Below are 5497 nucleotides of genomic sequence, written 5' to 3' on the forward strand. Positions count from 1 at the left end.
TCCCGGTTGGGAAGGCCCTTTAGTCCCGGTTTTCCCAACCGGGACTAAATTCCCGGGACTAAAGGTCCACACCTTTAGTCCCGGATCTGGGAATCGGGACTAAAGGTCACCCACGGAAGAAAAAATAAAGGAAATCCTCGAGGCCTCGCTTACTCTACGTGAGATTCGAACCCAACACCTCTCTCCTCGCGCGTAGGTACATTACCAACTCAACTGCACACCACTTGTGACAGAGTCATGTGCGCTCTCCTTTTGAATAGACTCGTGGGAGACCTTTAGTCCTGGGTAAAAGACCTTTAGTCCCGGTTGAAGACACCAACCGGGACTAAAAGGTCACCCTTTAGTCCCGGTTGGTGTTCTAAAAGTTGGTGAACTTTTACTCCGGGTTGGTGACACCAACCGGGACTAAAGATGACTTTTAGTCCCAGTTGGTATTACGAACCGGGACTAAAAGTCCTTTAGTCCCGAACGCAAAAAATATCGAGACTAAAGGCTAAAATCGAAGTGGGTGAAAGGTCTGTTTTCTAGTAGTGGAGTCACCGAAGCTGGCGGGGAGGTGGATGCGGCGGGGCGAGAGACGCGTTAGGTTTAGTTCCATGTGGACGGGGTGAGTAATAAGAAGGGATGAAGTAAGGCATAGAGAGAGGAAGCTTTTGTTCGGCCCTTCACTTTACATGTAATGGACAACAACTTAAGGGATGGTTGCTCTCAAAACACTTGTTGTTTAGATAGACTAAAAAACAGACTTGCAAGTGAACACTCACTTAAGCTCTTAACCATCCATGAGATTTTTTGAGCGTGGAGGAAAAAAAGATAGGAGGGATCTGGTCCCATGTTCCAAAACCATGATGAAATCACAACATGGTGGCATCGTAGGCTAGTGCCGCTGTAGGGCGTGCTGAAATCAAACGCCATACCAAACGTGTACACACGAGAACGACTCCTGAAGCCAAAACCAAGACAAAAGATGAAGCAACTAAAACATGTTTTTTCCTAGCTTCACCGTTTTTAGAGAAGTCCAACCCTACTAAAGAGTTCCTGAACACGAGAAAAGGCATTTTTTAGGTAAAATCAAGAAAAACACATGCACTTTATATGCACAACAGTTGTGTCATCACTATAGTCACATACAACCACGCATAAACCATCGAAGTCAGATACATGTGTTATAAGACCCACCCGTTCATGTATGTTATAGGTAAATAAATGTTTTATCTAGTTGAGACGATATATATATGCACTTAGATGGCTTCTCCTAAACAAAATTGGCAAAAGCTACTTTTTGGCCCGCGGGCATTTAACGCACCGCGCAGCCGCACCACACGCCCACTTCCCCCCTCTTTTCTTCCGCATCGCGGCCATGCTCGAAGGAGGCCACCACACTGCACGCTCTCTCTCCTCCTCGATCTAGCAGCTACTAACGCTCCAAGGCCACCAGCGCCGGCGAACTCGAGGTGTGTCCTTCTCCTCCTCGTCCTCCTTTCGCGTTCAAGCATCAGGGAGTTAGGGTTTCAGCGGGCTTAGAAGGCATTGTACTTCTCCCTCTCTTCTTCCCCAACTCTGGCGGGATTAGAAGAGAAGGGGCTCAGGGGAGGCAGGCCGGCCAGGCGATGGGGACGGCGGGAGGGTGGCGTTAGGGTTTTGGCGGCGGTCCGGGCCAGATCGGGGGCGGGAGCACCCATGGCCATGGCGGCAGAGGGAGGGGGAAGGGGTAGGAGGAGGTTACCACGCGCGGCCGTGGAGCTTCAGCGAGGCCCTACCGCCCGTGGCTAGGTGGTGGGCGGCGGCAGAGGTGAGTACGAGGAGGAGGGCGGGGTCGAGGGAGCCGCGGGATCGGAGGCGAGGAGGAAGACCAGCGGAGCGGATTCAGGGGGTGCTGGTGGGGCCGCACCCCCCCCCCCCCCCCCCCCCCGGGCCGAAATTACCAGGAGGAGGTCTTCAGAGCTTGCCCAGCAGCCCCACTCCACAAGCCACACAACCCAACAACTCAACAGATCTAGCGCATATTTAGTAGGACACCACTCAATAATTTGCACAATCTTACTCAGTAATTTGCAGGACACCACTCTCGCTAGTTGATCTCTTTTACTAATTCTAAGTGCTTGGCTGCCTTAAATTTCCTCTTCTTTACTCTGTACACTTAACCCCCCTCGCGATCAGTTGTAGATCTGCCACTGCACGCACTACCGTGCATTAGCGGCGTCCAACAAAATTCGAGTAGCGCGCACTTGTATGTTTTTGTTAGGGTGATGAACATATGGATGAACGTATCCATCCGATCCGTTTGGAATCAAATCCTGACAATTAGTGAGTGCACGGGTGTGGTGGTTTAAGTGCTTGATGTTGCTAGATGCATGCATATATGCTCGCTCGCATCCTCGTTGTGACGGACTAGTGAATCATATTATTTGCTTCCAATCCGCGTTGAATAAATCCAGCCATCAAGCTTGATGTTTACTTTCAAAGTCTTAGTAAAATTCTCTTAAGTAGTGCGTGTATCACGCGTCGAGGACAAAACAGAAAGACAAACGAATCACTACAGTTGATCGCTGACTGTTAAAATTTGAATGGACCAGACCCTGACTTGGACCCAAGAATCGAAGCCGCCACAGCCCCCAACTCAAGTTGTCCAGTCCATAAAACGCACTGGACTGGACTACCGGAGTCCGGAAGGAAGACGCGGCTTCGTCTATCTGCAGGTAGCCTTCCCGGCCCACCCAACGTGCGACGGCACACAGGCCACCGTACCTACGAGGGCTGCCTCGATCGATCGGAGGCTCCGATCCTCAGCGTTTCTCTTGCGATCCCAGTATCCCACACGAGAGTCTGTTGTGATCATCGTCGTCGTCAGAAAGATGCTGCTCAAGTTCCGGCATTTTGCAAGGTATGTACTTCGTAGTTACCGAGCTCATATATATATACATACATATATGTAACTCCATTATTTCAGACAACAGAAGGCAGTAGTTAGTACTAACAACAGTTCTGGCCATGCCTCTCCTCCCAGGTGTTGCATCGGAGGATCGGAACGTGCACCCGCAGAGCAAGAGCGGGCGGTGCCGCTGCCGGACAACGACGATCTCCTCCGTGAGATCCTCCTGCGCCTGCCGCCGCTGCCGTCGTCTCTCCCGCGTGCGTCCCTCGTGTGCAAACGCTGGCGACGCCTCGTCGCGGACCCTTTCTTCCTCCGCCGCTTCCGCGAGCACCACCACCGGACGCCTCCGCCCCTGCTCGGCTACTTCTTCAGCGACCCTCGCGGGCCAGTCTTCGTCCCGACGCTGGCGCCGCCTGACTGCATCCCACCCGAGCGCTTCTCCCTGCCGCCGGCAGCCTGGTGCTGCCGGCGAGCGCCTCTTCTTCCTCGGCTGCCGCCACGGCCTCGCCCTCCTCATCAACCGGAGACGCCTCCACGCCGTCGTGTGGGATCCCCTCACCGGCTGCCGGGCCACCGTGGCGTATCCACCGGAGTTCACCACTGACAACGGGGCGTACTGCTGCCGTGGCACGGTGCTGAGCACCGCCGCCGCCACTGCCGATGGCGTTGGCGATGATGGGCACTTGGGGCCCTTCAAAGTCATCTTGATACGCACAGACGACGTACACGATGGTCGCATACGTGTGTCCATGTGCGTCTACGAATCCAAGACCGGAAAATGGGGCCACACCATCTCAACTGTTATTATTCCCATGTCCGTGTCCAATCTGCCCAGTGTCTCGATTGGGAATGCACTCTGCGGATTTCTCCGGTGGCCAAACGGCATCCTTGAATTTGATCTGAAGAGGCACAGTCTAGGCATAATCAAGACGCCAAAGAGCCTCTGTCCCATTGACAGATCATTCTTCCAGGTCGTGAGGACACAAGATGGAGAGCTAGGCCTTGCAATCTTGTACAAACTCACCATGGAGTTGTGGAAGAGGGAGGCCAGCTCACCAGATGGTGCCGTCGGATGGGTGCTACGGAAAACAATTCAGCTGGACAACCTCCTTCCTGTACCACGTATGAATATGATGGACAGTAATTTGTCAGCAGCAAGGATACTGGGGTTTGATGAGGATAACAATGCCATTCATGTATCCACATTTACCAGCGCCTTCGCGATCCGGCTTGAGTCCATGCAGTTCACGGAGCTTTTCAACGTCAATCGGATTGGTTCCTATCAATCCTGTTATCCCTACACAGGTTTCTACACTGCAGGTATACCTCGTCTTTCATCTGCATAAGATCAAATTTTGAACTATTTCGAGTATAGTTATTATTGTTCATGTGCTTAAGGATTGTCTAGCGGGGTCAAGTATGCATAGAGAGCATGCTCAACCCCTGCTGAACTGACTCGTTATATTTAGGTAATGTGTGAACTTCTTATGTTTCAATGTGTATATGTTAAAGCGGATCACACCTAAGATATTATAATGTTATTATGACCGCTTGACTTATGAATGTGAAACTGCCTACAAAAGGCGCTGGGTTGCAGACTGTTTGTAAGAATGCTTATTATCTGAACTCATTAATTCTGACACAGAATTACGTAATATATAGAGTTAGCACGCTCTGATCTTATGAGCATCACTCAGATTGCTCAAGGATTGAATTGCAACAAAGCTAGAAAAAAAATGCTAGGTCGGTATCCTAAACTGGGGAAACTGGGCTACACGGTTTTGGCAGAATTCGCCGCAATAAAACCTATGAACGCCTCTAAGAAGAAGCCCGTCGGGTAGGCGCACCTAAGGTTGCTCTAATGCTTAGACGCTATCTAGAGCGCCCATAAACATCATCAAAATGCTTGCGGGAACAACAGATACGGGGATTGGAATGGTAAAAATAGTATAATAATTGTGTTTTTAATCGATTGGGTGCCCTCAATCCATCATAGCCCTTTATATGTATAGAGTCGGGGTGGACTCATCTCGTTAGGAGTCAACTCCTACAAATCATTGCAAAAATACAACTCCAATTCAGGTTTTAGGCTGACAACAGGTTTTGGAAACACATGGGGTGGATCTTTTCGAAGGCGTAATTTCCTTCCCTGGACTACAAATTTGGATTTTTATATGTACCTTTTGATCGCAGCATGTCTGCTTTGTAGTGGCGTTAGGTGACCAATTTATGTTACCAAGTCAAGCAACTTTTAGCAACACATCATTTGCAAGAATAAAGAGATATGGGGACAGTGGATCAGCCTTGCTGAAGATCACGTTGACTGATGAATTCTTGGTCCAATCACTAGTCCATTCAAAAGAACTTAGGATGAAGAGGATCTGAGCATAAGAGCAAGCTAGTCACACCATTTGTTGTCAAATCCTCGATGTTCGAGAACATCGAGGTACTCATAAGAGATATAGTCAAAAGCTTTGTTGTCATAGGACACTAGGCACCAAGGGACCTCTAAGCTCTCCCTTGGCCTGGACCACCCTTTGACTCTAGTGAGAGCACACAAATGGGCATTCTAACTTGGGTCGCTTACTCCAAAGCTGGAGCAGGTGTTCATAGGGTTACATC

The 5497-nt window shown here is 50.2% G+C and overlaps 1 pseudogene; it reads left to right on the forward strand.

Annotated features, from left to right (window-relative positions):
• Nucleotides 1-2836: 2836 nt before the first annotated feature.
• Nucleotides 2837-4221, forward strand: LOC136510089 (uncharacterized; annotated as a pseudogene).
• Nucleotides 4222-5497: the final 1276 nt, after the last annotated feature.

The sequence above is a fragment of the Miscanthus floridulus genome, chromosome 16 (genome assembly GCF_019320115.1).
Source record: "Miscanthus floridulus cultivar M001 chromosome 16, ASM1932011v1, whole genome shotgun sequence".
Lineage (NCBI taxonomy): Eukaryota > Viridiplantae > Streptophyta > Magnoliopsida > Poales > Poaceae > Miscanthus > Miscanthus floridulus.